This window comes from Carassius carassius, chromosome 26 (genome assembly GCF_963082965.1).
Source record: "Carassius carassius chromosome 26, fCarCar2.1, whole genome shotgun sequence".
Lineage (NCBI taxonomy): Eukaryota > Metazoa > Chordata > Actinopteri > Cypriniformes > Cyprinidae > Carassius > Carassius carassius.
The window spans coordinates 16,501,759-16,523,517 of NC_081780.1; positions in this window are offsets into that span (position 1 = coordinate 16,501,759).

The following is a 21,759-nucleotide window of genomic DNA, read 5'->3' on the forward strand; positions in this document are numbered from 1 at the left end:
GTAATTATGCATTTATGTAGTGAGTAATATTAATAAATTACATGTACCTACTATATGGTTAGGATTAGGTTTTGGCTTGGGGTTACTTGCATGCAATTATGCATAATTTATTGTTATTATAATGGTAAGTACATGTAACAAGGACACCTTTAAATAAAGTTACCAAATGATATAGTAAAAATAATAATAATAACAACAACTATGATTGTTTTTGTTGTTGTATGTATAATGGTTGTATAAACCTCATACTGCCCAGTCCTTATACCAGAATATTTTTTGTAAGGCTCTGGATTTGATACTTAACACTGAAATGTCATTTCTTCGCTATTTATCATTCTTTCCCTGTAATCTATATTCTATATTTTTCTCTTGTCACCAAATTAGTTCTCCAGTTCTCATTCTACTCTTTCATCTCAGCTCATTCCTTATCTCCATTTATCTTGCTTCTTCTATTCTTCTCTCTCATTTGTGCCTTTCTTTTGCTCATTCTTTCTTTCATTTTTCTCTCTATCAGGGAGGGATGTTGGATCGATATTGTGTTTAACATCACCTTTAAGCTGCAAGTAGCCTCCAGCTTACAAGTCCCGCACGAGTGACCTCTGACCTGTGCGATCGATGCTGGCCCGGGGCCCTCATGGGAGTGCTGCCACGGATTGGGGGACGCTGATAGGGCTACAGAACACTGCAGTTTAACTTCCGCCACAGTTGAGAAAGGTGAACTAGAGTCATCACGAATGGAAGCCTGAAAGAAACAAACAGCATAAGGAGAGAGGGGGCGGGATTATTCACATGTCGTTATAGTTGTGCTGCCTCTACTGCCACAAATCGTGATAAACTCAGTCTTTGTCACCCTATCAAGCTCTCACTGGATACACTCCTCTGCTATCAACGAGAGGAACACTGGTACTTCCTCAACATACAATGAAACAGCCATTTTTGAATTGTTAAAAAAGGTGCGCTCATTTAAAACAGTTGTGTTCTTTTGCTGGCTGTGTTGTTTTAAATCTAGAAGTTCTTTTGTGTTTGTTCACTGATGTAGGTAGTTACGATTCTCTACGGCCAATCCGTGATCAGCAGAGTTTACACGTCACGTTTTGGTAACAGTACGTTTAATTGGAACCTCAACCAAAGTGGTACTAAAAAAGTACCAGATACCAGGTACTGTACCCAGTAGAAAACTCATCAAAAGTGAACTGTACCGTGCCGTACCATGCAGTGGAAAAGTGCCATTTGATTCTTAAAAAAGGCTATTTTATGGTTTCAGAACATATAGTGCACAAGTTATCCACCTTATTTTTCCATAAGACCAGGTGCAGTAATTTTGAGTCTTGAGTTCTGTCATGATCCGGTCACTGCTCATCCATTTCTTTGACTTTCACGACACACTATACCCTGAATTTAATTTCCCATAAACCCCTGGCTAGGAACTCATTAATGAACCACACCTGTTTCCTATCAGTGACACTATAAAGGTTGCACTCATCCACACTCACATTGCGAAGTCTTGTTTAGTTCTGTCTGGCATTTCCGAGCGTTTTCCCTGTGTTTGTTCCTTTCGTGTTTGATCATTGATTGTGTATACCGACTGATTCTCTGCTACCTGCCCCGAATTCTGCACATTTCTGTTTTCGATTCTGGATATCCCTTGACATTCTTAATGCTGTTTCTGATTTCTGCCTGTCTGACCACTCTACAAATAAATACGGACATTGGATCTGAACGTCTCTGACTCCACATTACAAGTTCAGTGTCATCTATGTGTACAACATGAACCAATCAGCTTGTGCCAAGTAGTTTAATGCTGTGAATATCATCAGTTAACGACCCATCAGCTTGCGCCACCTAGAGTTTCATGATAGAACTTAGCATGTATATAAACATATACAACGTAATGAAATATATGGTTATTACAAGTATATACATGCACCAATATACAGCACCATTCTGTAATTAACAGAAATGTTGGCAGAGTATCAGTATGTTTGCATGTATGTATGTATGTATTTATTCATTCTCTTTTGTGCTTTTTGGACTTTAGACAGCCTTGGTCACTATCCATTTTGATTGTATGGAAAAGAACAGCAAGGACATCCTTGTTCCATAAGGAAAGAAACTCACACAGATTTGGAATGGCATTAAGGTACATGTTGAGGTGATGTATATTCATATTTGGGCAAATTGCAAACGGATGTAAGCAATGGCACTTTGCATGTCCACAAATAGTAATCAAATCCACCAGTTGGGACACAGCATTGGCCAGCATAAACCAATGTTAGCATTGTATTATGTTATGTTTCAACAAGTATATGTACTGTATATGTACTATTTTTTAGCAGGTTTTAATTTACCATAACAGTTTTTGTTTTTTTTTAAGTGAGGGAGTAATGAACACACTATTTTTGCAAACCACAGTAATCACTCCCTTTAAGTTTCTTTCCTTTCTCTCAGAGGTTTTCATTTCTAGATTTAAAACATCAACATCTTTTTGAAGAAACGTGTGCGTTTCCTAACTCGCCACATGATAAACCAATAAAATATAGATGCATATTTCAAACATCACACTAATCTGCATGAACATCAAAACATATCTGGTTATTAAAACTTCTCTCTTCTCTCCTACTGTAGCTTCAGCTAATACAGAACTCTTTTTAAATGTCATTGCCTTTATTAAAATTACAGAGACTGTTTACTTTGCATAAACATATATGCAATAACATTCCAACATGTTCAATTTAAAACCAAATGCCAAACTGAGAAATATATGAACATAAATGAATTACAACATTGACAGCTAGCATACATACACAGTAGTCTGTATATGTGTGTATTCCTGAACTAATATAACAGTTTACTAAAGTAGGCACTAGTCAAAATGATTGTACTTCAAACGGCCATTTCCATTTGTGGTCTCTTGGGATTGACCTTGCCTACACAGGGCCTACTGACTGACAGCTGTGGCAGCCATAAAGCAGACAGATGTCCAATAGGCCTCGCAATAACTGCGGTTACAGGTCCTACACTAGAAACTGCCAATTGGGAAACCCACATCAAGCAAAGCCTGTTGTATCACAGCTTTAGTATCTGACCTTTTCTTGCTAAAATAAAAAATTTGGGGAAAAAAAAAAAAAAAAATTATATATATATATATATATATATATATATATATATATATATATATATATTTATTTATTTAACACCAAATGAGAAGCTAGCAGAGGTTTGAGCCAGGTCAGGTGATTTTTGGAGCTGTAATTGTTTGAAAGTAGAGGGCTCTCCTAGTGGGAAGCTAATGGTAGCTAATGGTACCTGATACCTACAACTTGTCTATTTGAATAGCCTAGTGAAACCCTAATTTACATACTACCCACAAGACTCTCCACAAAAGCACTTTTCACACATGCTACACACAACCAGGTGACAACAAATACTCACAAGTTTCTGCATATGTAAGGTTTTCTGTAATGGCAAAAATTTGGGTTTTCTGATATGTTTCTTTAAGTGAATGACTAATCAGTTGTACCATCATCTTTAAAGCACCCCTGAATGTTGCCATGATGTTGGTCTACTTATATATAGAATTATTAATATATAAAATTACCTGAAACAGTTTTTTATTTTTATAAATAATAAACATTTATTTGTTATTTACAATTATAATAATGCAACAATAAATAAATAAATACAGTAACAAAACCAACAATAAATAAATAAAAACATTTAACTGTTATTATCTTCAGTAACAACAACAACAACAAAATACAATAATAATAACTTTAAAAATCTAACAATCATTAATTAGGAAGCCATTAAAGATCTGTGGCATATATTTTCATTGTTATTCTTGAATGAACACATAAATAAATAAATAAATACATTCAACTGTTATTATCTTCAGTAACAACAACAACAACAAAATACAATAATAATAATAACTTTAAAAATCAAACAATCAATCAATAATTAGGAAGCCATTAAAGATCAGTGGCATATATTTTCATTGTTATTCTTGAATGAACAACTTAGTTTGCATGTGTTTTATGTATTGTCAATAAAGAATAACACTTAAGCTCAGAAGAAAATCTTTAAATTCAGCCAGTTAATCAAGCTTAAAACTTGTTAATAAGCTTGTAAAACATAAAGGGACATTTCTCATCATTCTCTGTAGCAGTACAAGAATGATAAAATTGAAAAAAGCATCAATTACACACCTAATGCTTATCCTTTTCTCTTCATTTTGTTGCATTAGTGTCAGAAAAAAGCTTCCTGTCTTTGTCAGCAAGTGAAAAAAAAAGGCAAAAGAAATGTGAAATTGCTCAACACATTCATTTTATTCCTACCAAAATCACTTAAAACAGACATCACGTTGTAATTATGACTTCCTAACTCATAAGTAGGGACTTCCCAGGAGGATGTGAGAACAGAATAAATCATAAAAAAAGAAATTTTATTGCACACCAGAAGAATGAATTCACCAGAGGGAAAGTACACACTTCTGATAATGTACAGTAGTAAGACAGTGAGCCAATACTAAGACAAACTTCTACCATGAAATTGCGTCTTAATACCAAAGGCATGGTCCTTATTGCAATCTTAAAGTGACAGCATGTTAGCATCTAGCAAGTAATACACTACTCTCAAAAAATTAGGGATATTCTACTTTCGGTCGGAATTTATGGAAAATGTGATATTATGTCAAGGGCATTTAAGTAGAATGCAATGGTAATTTCTCAATCTCAAAGTATTTACTGACAGAAAAGCTATGAACAGTGGTGGGTATACAGTACCACAACAATAAAGTCAACATCAATATAACTTGTCATGTGTCCTTGAGCATCTATTACAGCTTGACAACGACGTCTCATGCTGTACACAAGTCGACTTATTATCTGTTAAGGCATGGCATTCCACTCTTCTTGAAGGGCTGCCCACAGATCATTGAGGTTCTAAGGTGCAGGGTTACGACCCTCTACACAACAACTCAGCTGATCCCATAGGTTTTCTATGGGATTCAGGTCTGCAGAAAGTGCAGGCACTCAATTAGAAGTACCCCAGCCTCCAGCAGCCTTTCCCTGATGATGCGATCTCAATGAGCTGAGGCTTTGTCGTCCATGAAGATGAAATCAGGCCAATGTTGCTCATGCAGAGGCATAATGACTGGATTATTGCTGTTTTCCAAGTAGTATTCGCTTGTCACGGTACCATTCACAAGGTGTAGGACACTTCTGTATTAACAAGGCACACCTGCCCAGATTGTAACACCCAGACAACAGTGGCTGATGCATAGAATTCTCCTTGACATCTCCAACAGCGTTGGCGGCCATCATTTCTGCTTATTGTGAATCGATTTTCATCAGAGAACAGCACTGAGGCCAACTGTTTCCTCGTCCAGCGCAAATGCTCCCTGACAATGATGCCTGTGCCTGGTGGTGCAGACCATACTGATGGAAGTGTTTTCGGATGGTCTGGCGTGACAGTCTTCCCTTAAACGTGCCTGGAGTTGAGTGACTTTCATAATCCAGTTCCGCAGGGCACTGTTCATAATGAAGGGATCATCAGCATGGGATGTGACCAAATGACATCCACTTCTATGCCTTTCTGTGACTCTTCCAGTCTCTCTGTGTCTCTGTTGCAGCCTGCTGATGAATCTCTGTGACACTCTAAGCTCAGTAGCTATGTTTCTATCAAAAGATGCAAATTTAACTTATGCACAAAACTGGAATATCGCATAAAACATTTGCGAATAAAGTACCGTTTCCATCTAATGAGTCATAGAGAACAAAATCATCATTTCCTGACAAAATGGCTCTACTGAATATATATCTCTAAGAAAACTAGCCAGTAAGAATAATAATTGTCATATGTAATAAATTACTTGCGCTTCAGAGAGAGCAGACGTAACACAATAAATGCAGTCAATGGTTTTAGCTGTACATGCCTGCTATTTGGTAACGCAGTCATGTAAGACAGTAATACAGAAATACTTTGATGACAGACTCTCCTCAGGCATTTCAGAATGACCAAAACAACATATAGATGCTGTGAACGAGATCGGTCCACTGGTTAGTCAAGTTATCCCGTCTCATAGTGTAAAGTCACATGACTTTTTCAAAGCGCTTGGTGGAATTTGGTATTCGGTAAATGTGTTTCCATTGTAGTTTATGAACATTTTTTCTTATCGGATAAAACGTTTATCCTACTCAATTGTGCGCATACATTTTTTATGTGCATTTTTAGAATTCATTCGCATCTTGGAATTTCCATCCAGCAGTTTTTTTTATGCGATAATCCAAAATGCGCATAAAAATAAGTGTATGGAAACATAGCTAGTGGCAATTCCCCTTTGAGGCTTCGCAATGGCTAGGTACTGTTGATAAATTGTTAGGTGTCGTCTTGGTCTGATGATGTCAAAATGTGAACAGCATGATGAAGAGGACTGTTTAAATACAAATTGTCATTAAATCAGAACTTTTAGTGGTCAATTCAGGGATCAGTCACTTGATTTTTGCAGTTAATCACCTCGTTGGAGAACAGCATGTTATGCAATAAGTACTGAAACATTTAACAGTTGGACATGTGCATTCAAAAGTTTAGAGAAGGTCAAATTAAGTTCACCTGTAAAGGTTATAGTGCATTTTACATGCATTCTGAAATTTCACCCTAAAGATGAAAATCCTTAACTTTTTGTGAGTAATGTGTGTGTGTATATATATATATATATATATATATATATATAGTAAATATTAAGACAATACAGATACTGGGATTACTCTGTTGATATCATATAATGCTTTGCACTGAACTGTGCCCATTGTGTAAACACACTCTTAAGTCTGTGTGTGTTTTAAGTGTTCACATGTAAAGTGCAAGTGTGTGACTGTCAACGTTCTATTTCGAGTTTGATCCCCTATGATACATAGCAAACAACAAACTCTGTAGCCAGCGACTTTACCAAAGGGAATGACTTGTTTCGAAGAGGCTTTAAGAAGAGAGAGGGAATCGATTTCAGAAGAACAGCACCCCTTCAGTTCTGTTTTCTGTGCAAATATCTTACGTTGTGGATTTGTGGCAAACAAACAGCTGACAGAACAGCAAATGGAAAAGACTGGCCATTTAAACAGCTGCCAAACACAACCATCTCGCAGTATGAAGACTGAAATACATGATAGAAATCATGCTTTCTGGGTCACCATTAATATGAATGTAAACAATTAGGAAAACAACATGAAGAATTACTAAATTTGACTATTGCTCTGCTGGTACCATATCATTTCATTTTTAAAATAAAGGATTTAATATATTTAACAAAGAGGAATTAAACTGATGGTAATTGACAAATATGTAAAAAATATGTAGGTGTTTTGGGAAAAACAAAGAAACAAAAAATATGGTTTGAGATGAATTAAAAACAAGAAAAAAATTACAACATTAGAATTTAATTCTCTGCTGTTAATCATACGATTGGAAATTTTGAAGCTAAGAAGATTTCTTTATTTCATTTCTTAATTAAATTGTTTCGTTTATTTAGCAAAGAAGCATCAAATTGTCCGTAAGTGTTGTTGGCTGTAAACGGCTGTTGACATTTTAGTTTTGTAGTCACAGGAATAGATTTCTGCATAAATAAATATATTAGTTATATTGAACTGAAATTATAACTTAAAATATCTCATCTCTGCTTTTAAAAAAAGTTGATGAAATAAATTCAGCCTTTGTGAACAATTAAAAAATCTCACTGATCACAAGCTTTTATAAATACTGTACAAACTGTAAACTGGTGGACATGGTTTTAAGTTTATTTAATTAAAGTCTGCATGGCCAAAAGCAAACATTGGAGAAGGAGCACCCATTAATGAAAGGAAAGAGCTAAAAGAAACTGATTCAAAGGAAAGTGGAAGATAAAAAATGAAAAAGAAGAAGAGTGATGAGAGAGAGAGAAAGAGAGAGCTGATAAGGATGGAATTGAAAAAAAATTGAAAGAAGCTGATAATTAAAAATGGCTCCCTAATCCAACATGGCTGCCATCTAGAGCCCCGAGCAAAGAAGGTGCCACCAGTTTCAGAGAGAGATACAAGATATACAGACAAATGCAAGCTCTTATCCACAAGAATTTTGAGGTTATAGGTCAAAAGCAACATATTTGACACACGTATGCGTTTGAGTAGACACAGAAATCGATAAGCAAAGTGAAAGCGCTCTCATATAAATTCAACCAGTCCTTGGTCCTTGACCATATTAAATGTGTGTTGTTATTTCAGGAGGATATTGAGGTCGCACTCTCTTTGCACTTAATGCACCGGGGACTCGCTGCTGTTGTACATCACCATTGTGATCTGATATGAAATATGTGAGACCTGTGGGAAGCGCTTAAAACGACGCCTGAGTGTGTGTGTTTGTTCAGTGTGTAGGAGGACGCTGATGGGCAGAGGGTCAATAAAGGAATGGAAATCAAAGTGTCACACAGAAAAGAATAGCACCACTGAAAAATAGAGAGCTACAGGAAGAATGGTGGAATGGATGGATTTGTGGATGGATGCAGACATGATTGAAAAAGATTGAAAAGAAAACAAGGGGTAACTGGACAGAATTCTAACGGAAATAAAAACATGATGAAAAATGTAGAAATTAATTGTTCCTTAAAAGCAACAGTAGAGCAACTCCCAAAAAGGTGACCATCAAAAGGAACTCTGCTTCATGGTAGTGAAGTCTTTTTAACCGTTTGGTCACAGGAACAGTTTATATTCCAGTTCTTCAGATCTATTTAGCTCCATATATTGCTCAAGTGAACTCAGGAATTGCTCTGTGTGTCATGCTGCTAGATGTTTCTGGTTACTTCCTGAATAATAATAATAACAATAATAACAAATAAAACAATTAAAAACATTGTTTTAAAGGGAAAGCCCCCCCCCCCCCAAAAAAAGACAATTCTGTCATTAATTACTCACCCTCATGTCGTTCCAAACCTATAATTCCAAATAATTTGATATTTTTTATGAAATAAATAGCACTCTGACCCTGCATAGACAACACATGTGTGCTTTTCCTTGAATGTAAACAACGCTTAAGTTTATTATGTTTAGGAGAAAGTGTCATGGTACACTCCAAAATGGCATAAGACAGTACCTCAGGGGCAGTGTTGGGGAAAGTTACTTTTAAAAGTAATGCCTTACAATATTGCGTTACTCCCTAAAAAAGTAACTAAATACGTTACTTAGTTACTTTTTATGGAAAGTAATGTGTTACATTACTTTTGCGCTACTTTCACGTTACTTTTTAAATATGAACAGGGCTTGATTGTTTTTAATATAAGAAGTTCTATTTATAGCAAATGTAAAAGCCCTTTCACACCAAAAAGTGTAATGAATAAACCTCAGGCTGAAGGAAAAGTAAATTCACGTCTGTACAGTAGAACACAGGAGAAGAAGGTTCAACACTCTTCAGCAATAAAAAAAAAACAATGAAGCACAATTGTTAGTTTAACTAAAGTCATTTTTTAATTATTAGTATGGTTGAACTGGATCATTAAAGGTCAGCAGCAAAGACACTGTTAATAAAATGGGAATAGATACATTTGTGTTATTTAATATATTTAGTTATTGCAGGTTTGCGTCATATTCTGAGTTTGCATTTCACTGTTTTGATTAATTTTGATTAATACTAAATCTGTTTTGTTTTTTGTTTTTTTGTGAGTGGGATGAATTAATGCACATTCACATTTAGTCTAGAACTACAGTAACATGTTCACACAGCGCACACAACGCCTCCATACTTCCGATTTCTCCCAATATGGGAACAGGAGGCTTGTCAGTCAAAAAATGGGAATACAAAGTAACTGGCGTTACTTTTTTGAAAAAGTAACTCAGATATTTTCTTGTAAATTAAAAAGTAATGCGTTACTTTACTAGTTACTTGAAAAAAGTATGAAAAAAAAAAGTTCTGATTACGTAACTCGCGTTACTTGTAATGCATTACCCCCAACACTGCTCAGGGGAGATGAATTGCCAAATAGTTATTATTTTTATTTATTTTTTGCACACAAAAAGTATTCTCGTAGCTTTGCAAAATTGCAGTTGAGTCACTGATGTCACAGGGACTATTTTACCAATGTCTTTACTATGTTTCTGGGTCTGGGACCATTTCAGTTACATTGCTGTCTATGCAGCGTCAGAGAGCTCTCAGATTTCATCAAAAATATCTTAATTTATGTTCCAAAGATGAACAAAGGTCTTACATGTTTGGAACGATATGAGGGTGAGTAATTTAATTGGGGTGTACTATCCCTTTTAAGCACTGTTAGCCAACTAAGTTCCACTTTTCAGTGGAACTACAGCTCTTGACCAGGGGTGTGTTTCCCAAAAAGCAACTGTGCTTGCAATTTTCTGTCTGCCCTACTCTGTTGCACAACTTCCATTGATTAGCTAGTTTTTACAGTAATGCATTGTGTTGGATCAAGTGGTCCATGGTGGTGGTGGGGTTATGGTATGGACAGGCATATGTTATGGACAACGAACACAGGTGCATTTTATTGATAGCATTTTGAATGCACCTAGATACCGTGACGAGATCCTGAGGCCCATTGTTGTGCCATTCATCCACCACCATCACCTCATGTTGCAGCATGATAATGCATGGCCCCATGTTGCAAGGATCTGTACACAATTCCTGGAAGCTGAAAACATCCCAGTTCTTGCATGGCCAGCATACTAACCTGACATGCCACTCATTGAGCATGTTTGGGATGCTCTGGATCGGCGTATACGACAGCGTGTTCCAGTTCCTGCCAATATCCAGCAACTTCGCACAGCCATTGAAAAGGAGTGAACCAACATTCCACGGGCCACAATCAACAACCTGATCAACTCTATGTGAAAGTATGTGTTGCACTGAGTGAGGCAAATGATGGTCACACCAGATACTGACTGGTTTTCTTTGTAGCATAGATTCAACATGGTGTTGGAAACATTCCTCAGAGATTTTGGTCCATATTGACATGGTAGCATCACGCAGTTGCTGCAGATTTGTTGGCTGCACATTCATGATGCCAATCTCCCATTTCACCACATCCCAAAGCTGCTCTATTGGATTGAGATCTGGTGACTGTGGAGGCCATTTGAGTAAAGTGAACTCATTGTCATGTTCAAGAAACCAGTATGAGATGATTTGAGCTTTGTGATGTAGTGCATTATCCTGCTGGAAGTAGCCATCAGAAGATGGGTACAATGTAGTCATAAAGGGATGGACATGGTCAGCAACAATACTCAGGTATGCTATGGCGTTTAACTACTGCCTGAACTGTTCAGCAGTTTTTGAAATACTCAGACCACCCCGTCTGGCACCAACAACCATTCCACGTTCAAAGTTACTTAAATTCCCTTTATTCCCCATTCTGATGCTCGGTTTGAACTTCAGTAAGTCGACTTCACCACATCTAGATGCCTAAATGCATTGAGTTGCAGCCATGTGATTGGCTGATTACCAATTTGTGTTACCAAGCAACTGAACAGGTGTACCTAAAAAAGTGGCCAGTGAGTGTATTATATTATATAATAGAATGGCCCAAAATGAATGACCTTCATTATATTCCAAATCTGTTTGGCAAAAACAAATTATACAATGAATGAATGAACGAATGAATGAACAAACGAAACATTTTATGTTTTACAAATAAAATAATTTTCCCAATTATTGCTTTAACTGTGCACGGTTATGAGCCATTCACCACAAACTGTATAATCTCTAAATATCTATCATCCTGGCCTGGCTGTCATATTGGGTCAATTACTGGTCATATCTTAGTCAAATATTTAATTTAGATAACGTAACTATGACAACAAACTAATGACAAGGGACCAAGGAATTATTGCAGAGAGACCAAAGCAGCAATTTTCACCAGCAACCACAAATATTTAATAAGATATTCATTGTTCTTCACATTTATTGAAACATAACGTTAGGCACCTCTTAAAATAATAATACAGCAAAAATGTATCTTATTGCACAATAAAATAAAAGACAAAAAGACGACACAATCACACAGCAGTCTCTCATTGGCACTCAACATTCTTTTCTTCAGCTTTAGCGTTTTCCAGGGATTTCTGTGTCAGCATTAATATTATCATTCTGAAGGTTTTCATAATCCCTGTCCAGATTACACTTCATGAACATAGTGTGTGGGTATTTAATAAAAAGAAAAATCCATGAGTGGAACCTCGCTCATGAATATTCATGAGGGTTAAGTCTTATTTATTTACTCTCCCTGTGCAACATCGCAATACAAGTAGTAAATAAAAATACAATTAATACAGAGGCAAAAAAGACTGTCTATATTAAAAATCTAATATGTGAGGCTATAAATAATACATATATCATAAAATGACACTCAATGTGCAAATATGTAGATTTAATTAACACTATAAGGTAGTATAAAGTACATATAAGACTCTATACTGTTATAATAACACCTCTTAATAATAATAATAATAATAATAATTATATATATATAATTATAATATATATATATATATATATATATATATATATATATATATATATATATATATATATATATATATATATTTTTTTTTTTTTTTTAATCAAAAGGCATTTAAACAAATGCATACCTGCACTCACAAAAACACAAAGAATAAATATCTCCAAGGTAAGACAGAAGACGGAAATTGCACTAATGAGGTTTCATGTTTCTCCTTCACAAAAACAAAAGAACTAAGAGTGGGTATCCATCCACTTCATTTGTTTATTCATCCGTTTGTTTATTTATTCATGCAGTCGGTCCACTTATCTCACTCATTGCTGAGATTTTCCTTTGTAGATCATCGAGCAACCAGATGGTTGCAGGTTTAATTAACAACTTCAAAAGCAGTCACTTGACAGCTAGACTTGCCTTTCTCTTCCTCTCCCTCCCTATCTCTTTTACACATACAAAACTGCTATAGGCTTACATCTACAAAAAAAATGTAAACAAATAAAAATAATTAAAAAACACTATTCATTAATATTTTTATTATTATGCATTACAAACTATATATATATATATATATATATGTACAGGGCTCAACATTAACGCTTGTCCGGGACAAATGGATTTTGTGATGGGGCAAGTGAAAGAGAATTGTACTTGCCCGACTGGACAAGTAACCTGATCAAAATTTTTATAACAAACAATAACTAGGGCAGCACGGACACTTTGGCCCAATTGATTCTAATTTTATTACTTTCAGTGTAAACTTAGACTAATAATGGATATTGTATTTAAAGTATCAAGGTAGCGTCAGTTGAGGCTCGTGCAGCCTGTCTGACTCGCGGAGAAATTAAAACTAAAAGCATAACAGCACACAAAAAGAAACAACTAGATAGTAAAGTTTGTGGTCAAACTTTAAGTTGGCTTGAAAAAGCCTTGCCAGAAAATTTGAAAAATTTAGAAAGTTTGAAAAGTTTAAAAAGATTTAAAAGTTTGAAAAGTTAAGAAGTTTAAAAAAGAAAGTGATTAACATATTGCTAGCATTAAAAGCAAGTGACTACCATGTCATTAGCATGATTAGCAAAGTTGCTAGCATGTTTGCTAGCATGATTAACAGGTGACTAGCATGTCGCTAGCATGTCGCTAGCATTTTTGTAGCATGATTAGCAAGTGACGAGCATGTCGCTAGCATGTTACTATCATGTTTCATAGCATTATTAGCATGTTGCTAGCATGTTTCTAACGTGATTAACATGTTGCTAGCATGTTTCTAGCATGATTAGCATGTCGCTAGCATGTTTCTAGCATGATTAGCATGTGGTTAGCATGTCACTAGCATGATTAGCAAGTTGTTAGCCTGCATGTTTCTAGTATGTTGCTAGCATGTTTCTAGCATTTTTGCATGTTCCTAGTATGTTGCTAGCATGTTTATAGCATGATTATCATGTTGTTAGCATGTTTCTAGCATGATTAGCATGTTGCTAGTATGTCACTAGCATGTTTCTAGCATGATTAGCATGTGGATAGCATGTCTCTAGCATTATTAGCATGTTGCTAGCATGTTTCTAGCATGATTAGCAAGTGATTAACATGTCGCTAGCATATTTGTAGCATGATTAGCAAGTGACTGGCATGTCACTAGCATGTTACTAGCATGTTCCTAGCATGATTAGCATGTTGCTAGCATGATTAGCATATTGCTAGCATGTCGCTAGCATGATTAGCATATTGCTAGCATGTTTTTAGCATTATTAGCATGTTGATAGCATGTTTCTAGCATGATTAGCAAGTGATTAACATGTTGTTAGCATGTTTGTAGCATGATTAGCAAGTGACTGGCATGTCACTAGCATGTTACTAGCATGTTCCTAGCATGATTAGCATGTTGCTAGCATGTTTCTAGCATTATTAGCATGTTGCTAGCATGTCGCTAGCATTGTTGCTAGCATCATTAGCATGTTGCTAAAATGTTTCTAGCATAATTAACATGTTGATAGCATGTTTCTAACATGATTAGCACGTTGCTACCATGATTAGCATGTTGTTAACATGTCGTTAGCATGTTGCTAACATGATTAACATGTTGTTACCATGTTTCTAGCATGTTTAGCATGTTGTTAGCATGTTTCTAGCATGATTTGCATGTTGCTAGCATGTCACTAGCATATTCCTAGCATGATTAGCATGTTGCTAGCATGTTGTTAGCATGATTAGTATGTTGCTATCATGTTTCTTGCATGAGTAGCATGTTGCTAGTATGTCACTAGCATGTCGCTAGCATGATTAGCATGTTTGCTAGCATGTTCCTAGCATAATTATCATGTTGCTAGCATGTTGTTAGCATGATTAGTATGTTGCTATCATGTTTCTTGCATGAGTAGCATGTTGCTAGTATGTCACTAGCATGTCGCTAGCATGATTAGCATGTTTGCTAGCATGTTCCTAGCATAATTATCATGTTGCTAGCATGTTGCTAACATGATTAGCATGTTGGTAGCATGTTTCTAGCATGATTAGCATGTTGTTAGCATGTTTCTAGCATGATTAACATGATTCTATCATGTTGCTAACATGTTTCTAACATGTTTCTAACATGATTAGCATTTTGTTAGTATGTCGCTAACATGTTTTTAGCATGATTAGAATGAGACTAGGTTGTTGCTAGCATGATTAGCATGCAACTAGCATTTCGCTAACATGATTAGCAAAGTTACTAGCATGTTGCTAGCATGATTAGTAAAGTGACTAGCATGTTTCAATGCTAATCCAGGTAAAACCAGTTGATTCAGATAGAAACCAGCTAAGACCAGCTGACAGTGGCCAAAACTACTTTAAAACCATGTTAAAAACATGTTTCTAACCTGATTAACAAGTAACTTGCATGTTATTAAAATTTTTCTATTCAAAGATGCCACCTACGTCACTACAAATAGAACGCCGCCATATTTGCGACCGACTCGCCCGGTATGGCCGCCCAAACTGCCCATTTGAATGAGAGAGAGAGACAGAGATACCTGTAGAAAATTTCTATTTTAGGCTCCGATCCTTATTTGTTACCCCCAGTTTTCTTTTGTCCATTATTATCTGCCCCAGACTGCCCAAATTGGCCTTCCATGATATATATATATATATATCTTGTACATAACCCCTCCCCATACAGTGGGGATCGCTTGAAGGCTTTCAAGAGTACAGATGCGTATCAATATGCTGTGGCTGGATGGGTGAAAAACGTGAAAGTGCGGCACCTGGCCACCAAGGATTTATATTTAATCATGGGAAATGTAGGTATTATAAAATTTCAAATGTATGATTTTGGTGGTAGTTTGCTCTAACTAGGTAGTGAGTTGTTAGCTAGCTAAGTGGCTAACAGCTGGTAGCCACGGGCCGGCACATGGCTAGCTGTCATTAATCTAGGGTGACCAAACGTCCTGTTTTCCCAGGACATGTCCTGTTTTAACGCCCTGTCCTGGCCGTCCTGGCTGGTTTTCATTATTTTAAATTCACGCTTGCCTTTGCACACAAAACATATGAAAACGGCTTCGGCTTATAATCACCTAAATACAAATAGCAAATAATACAACACAAACGCATCACATGGGCTGAAGGCTTAATTTACCTGACACGAAGTGTTCATTGCATAGTAAGGAGTGAGATGTGGGTGTCCAGTGATCTCTTCGAATGGCAGCTAACCACTTCTTCCTTCTATCCTTTTATTTAGGTATATAATAGAATAACAATTCGGGGTTCCTCTTTCGGCTGTTGTTGCAGCCAACCGCACAACATATTGCAGGCATATTCAGACCGTCGGTCGCAAAGATGGCGGCGCAAAGCTACAGTGACGTCATGTGAATCGAATGAATACTAAACTAGCTAAAACCAGTTTATTCAGTAAAGAAAACCAGCTAAAACCAGCTAAGACCACATAAGGCCACAAAGGCATGTTTCTAGTCTGATTACTAACTAGCATGTTGTTAGCATGTTTCTATGCTAATCCGGCCAAAACCAGCTAAAACCAGTGGACTCAGTAAAAAACAGCTAAAACCCAGCTAAGACCAGCGTGAGTGGTCAAAACCACTTAAAAACCAGCTTGGGAGACTAGCAAAACAACTGATCAGCCTAGGCTGGTTTTAGCTGTATTCTCAGTAGAGAGTTCTTAAGGTTTGCTATGGTAGTAGACAGCTTAAATACATTATAAGTCTTATTTTGTAAAAGTTTGTACCCCCTCAATGAAAGTCTATGGGATTTAAGGTGGCCTTGGTAGTCTGGTTTAGGAAAACCATAAGCCGGATCAGTTAGAAAAGATATAGCAACCTGAGTCAGACCAGTCTGAAGGTCTGACCCGAGTTTGGTGGTTCTAGTTTGAAAGCTCTAGGAGGAGATATTGTTTAAAATTTGGCTCAGAAGAATAATAATAGGATTAAATAGTAGATCATGAACAAACATTGCGGTTGAAAAAAAAAGATAAATATTCTATATAATACATGTAAGATCACACAACCAAGAGTCATATTTTCCCAACTTTCAGCACGATAGCAAATGTGATATTGATTTTATAGAACTTTAGGCAATTCAAGGCAAATATCACAAATATGCTGATTAAAGTAATAGTGATTAGTATTGATGAGACTATTTCTATTTTGTAATTCAGAATAAATTACATCTGTGCCAAAAAAACAAACAAACTAAAAAAACACCTTTTTTCCCCCGGTCAAGTAACTTTTTTACTCGGGCAAGTGAATGACTGATTTACTTGTTCAAAGGACAAGCACATGTCAAAGCTTAATGTCAAAATGATATACATATACATTCACTGCTGCCTGCTGGCAATACAACTAAATGAAATCTGAAATCTATGAAACCTCATGGGTAATACTGCCTTTGTTCTATTCACTTCCTCTAAGTGATTAGGTTAATATGGATGTATTATTTTAATTAGTAAAGACAAAAAGAGGTGCAATATTAAAAGCTGTTGAAATTAAACAATACTAAATAGCTGCGAAAACCGATAAGTTATGCTAACTGTGCCAGATCATCTTACAAGCTCCCCAAGGTAGATAGACACAGTGGTTATCTGTTTAAAGAGCTTAACATAATGCAATAGTTTTACATCCGCCACTTCATCACACACACAAAAACATAATTAACCTCCAGAGGTGGGTAGAGTACCCAAAAACTGTACTCAAGTAAAAGTAAAAGTACTTCTAGAAATATTTACTCAAGTAAAAGTAAAAGTACTAGTCTTGAATAGTTACTTGAGTAAGAGTAAAAGAGTATCGGATAAAAAATCTACTCAAGTAGTTAGTTACTAGTTACTTTGGGTCATATATACTGAGCCTATTTTTATTTAGATATATAGATAAAATGTATGTAATGTATGTGTGCGTGTATAAATGTATATATTTCATCAGCCTTTACTCCAATTTATGTAATTTATTATAAAACCCTGTCTGTTTACTTAAGTAACAGATATAGGTGTCATGCCATAACATATTTTTAATACGACTGACTTTATATTAAATGTGAATTTAACATTGAAAGTTAATGTGATATAAATATTGCTACTAATCTTTCATTGTTCAGAAAGAGAGCAAATAACATTTACATTATTAAAGATAATTTTCACTGACAGTCTAGATTTCAATCACTCTCAGAAACTCCCATTAAAATCACTGAAACTGTTAACACTGTGAAATCAATATCTTAATTAAAGATTCGTACACACATCTGCACTTTGTTGTTCCTGCGAGAGAATTCGCCAGAAAGAGGTATTCAGTCAGTGAGCGAGTGAAGGAAGCACCGGCATTTTAGCGATGACTCATTTGAACGCCTCTGATTGGCCAATGCTTTAATAAGCTCAAAAGAATCATGTGTGATTTGTTATAATGCGCAGCGCTGTATAAACACATCTATCTCTGGCTAAGCGCCAGCAAGCAATCACAGATCTGAATTTAGCAGCTGATAATATGACTCGCTGAACGTACTTGCACCAGTGTGATTGTATTAAAATTAATAAAATCTTAATCGGCTATTTTTTGTCTTTTGGAAGCTGCATTCAACTTGACTCCCCTCTGTTATAAGCCACACACCACACGTACAACAAACTAATGTCACAGTGGTATCGTGTACTGTAATCGAATGTAGCCAAAGTTATTACCTGTTAAACAGTAGACAGCACACGCGGTGTTCATCTAATAAGGATCTCCATCGCTAGCAAATAATAACCTTTGCAGATTTCAATTCAGTGCAGTTCCAGCCACGTTTTCAACGCTCTTTCTGTTCTTAAACGTTACAACTCCGAGTGAACCACTTCAGACGCTCAGCGCGTGCGGCAGGGAACTGAACGACTCATTCAAACTGATTCATGAACCAATTCACTCGTTTGCCAATTGGTTTGATCAAGCCTTTGAACAGAATTGACTCAAAAGAATGAATCATTCGCGAATGGGCATCGCTCATTGCCCAGAGAAAAGTAGACGGTGCGTTTGGAATAAACTGAAGCATTATAGCATTAAGATAAAGTAACGAGAGGAGTGTCGCCCACAGTAACGAAGTAAAAGTACAGATTTTCCCCCCAAAATTTACTCAAGTAAGAGTATAAAGTACCCATCTTTAAATATACTCCGAAAAGTATTCGTTACCCCAAAAAATTACTCAAGTAAATGTAACGAAGTAAATGTAACTCGTTACTACCCACCTCTGTTAACCTCTCTTTGCCATGCCACTCAATACGCCACCTAATGCCACCAGAAAAAAAAAATCCACTTCAAGATAGCACTGTACCCACATTCCCTACAAACCACTGTTGACACACTGTCTGATCCCAAGTAAATACAATGGTGGTTAAAATGTGTGTGTATATGTAAATGTTTATTGTACTAGTTAACCACTGGGAATCAAAGCTGTCTGAAAGGAAGCAAACATCCTTCATGAAAAAATTAGAGGTTAGAGGACTATTAAATTAACATAACATATGCTTTATTTCAAAATATCATTAAAGTCCTTGCAACATTCAAAATTTATATAACTGAAAAATTTAAATAAGTTGAAGAAGTGAATAGTACAAAAAACACCAACAATGATATGCATATTGTATATGCGACAATAATAAAATATTCCACCTCCAAGGATTTTATCATCCATCTGGGAAAATCAGTCAATCATTTAATATAACCCATGTCATTTGCCATGCCATGCCATGTCATTTACTAAACTATCTCTGTTATCCACTGAAATAGTATCTGCAAAGTTGGCAGGACCGAGAACACACCCCTGAGGTACACCATGAATCTCTCGATTATTTCTACTATGTAGTGTGTGATAACTCTTTCAAAAAAGTTATGAGTACGATGGTAAAACAAATCCATGTATTTACATAGTACTCCATGTAACATTGCCCCCATAAAAGGTTGTACCATGATAATTTTATAAATGAAATGGCTACTATACCCATATACTAAAAAGACAAACTATATTGAAAAAATAACAATAATAACAAGGTTTTCACTTCAAAATTTCACTTTTAATTTGATGTGTTACTTGCAATATCTTATCCTTCCTTTATTACATTGTTACTCGCAATTAATTATTAAATTTACTAGCAATTTCTAAGTAAACATTTATTTTGCTTTCTTTCATTCTTTCTTTCTTTGTTACAACTTTGTGTGTATTGTTGTGCCTCGCTGCGTGCTTGCCTGTTTTTTTTTTTCTATTGTGTTCTACTGTGATGCCGTGTCTCGGGCCGGTGCGATGAAACAAACACAATAAAACCAATTACGAATTAGGCATTTGTAACATCCAATGGGGCATAATTCAGTGGCGCCAGCAACACTACAGCAAGAATCAAAGTTATACCTTCTTTCTTTTCAACATTTGGGTGGTGTTATGCAAATCTTCCCACTCAGGTGATGAATACATGTGTGGGCATGTTTAAAGGGTCACTCCACCCATTTGCATTAAGAGGTCCATTGTTAGAAAACCAGTCATACTATTGAATGGTTTTGCAACATTCTCTCATTTTCCCCTGAGACGAGAGAAATCCACTATTTACCTTTTTCACTTCCTCCTTCAATGACGCAAAAATCGTCATTTGACGTCATTGTAGGAGGAAGTGTAAAAAGGGTGGATTTCTGTAAAGACTACAAGCACAAGTAGCCTGCCCATAGGGGGTTGTACCTAATGCGCTAACAGACCTATCACACATCAGTGCCCGTGCGTTTGATTTCACCGGGAGAAACTTGGAGGAAAATATGGAGGAAAATACTGATTTTTCAGACGGATGCATTGGGGAGGATTTTGATTTAGACGAAGTTATGTTAGAAACGGATGTTCATGGCTACCTTTATGAGCCACAGTACAGCGACGAGCAGCTAAAAAAACATGAAAAGCGTCAAACTAACACAGTAAAACATGGTTGATTTACATCGATAATAGCAAACTTATATATAACTTTTAGCTAAGTGTCTAACGTTACATTATTACGTTACATACTAACTTTACTTACTCATTTCTTGACAAGTGTAACGTTAGTTCCTGAGGCAGACACATTAAAACAACAAGCGAGCAAAACATACAAGATATTTAGTTCGTAAACAGAAAAATCATAGGAGATGTGTTTCTTTACAGCAGACGACTATGTCAGTGTGTGTTCTCAGTAGCCACTAGCTGCTAATAGAGTCTAGTCAGAAATAACATTACCTCCAGGCAAATGCGTTTAGTGCTGCTAGAGCTGGTGGTTCCCGACGTTCCTGGCTTTTCGTCGTCGTCTGGCAAGGAAAATACTAAAGGAATTGCGTTTTTCAAAAGCGCGGGTCTCTTCAATCCTAGGGGGTTAGGCGCATAATCTTCGGGCTTGAAATGTAAACTGCACACCGTCTGATTTTTTAGTGCTTCAAGTGTTGTGTCCTCACCGAACTTAGGGTTATTGATAACGTTAGCCCGTAGCCACTTTTTGCACAAGTCCGTATCTTTCGGGAATCTATGAATACTTTTCCTTGTTCTTGAACAACATCCCGGTACTATGCACACCATTTTGTCACAAAAACATTAATTGGGTCGCAAAATAACTCTTCACAACAAATTGTGCCAAATAATTTACAATCGGTAGCGTGGAGGAGAGCTCAACTATAATCCACATTGATGGGCGGAGTAGTGGGAGTGGCCTGCGGAGCTGAGCATTGCAATGCACTATGGGGATTGTTGTCTACAGTCCACAAGCTCTAAAAAGTTATTTTCCGCCTTTTATAGGCCCAGAGGGACCAAAATAAAATAAAAATGATACTATTCTACTA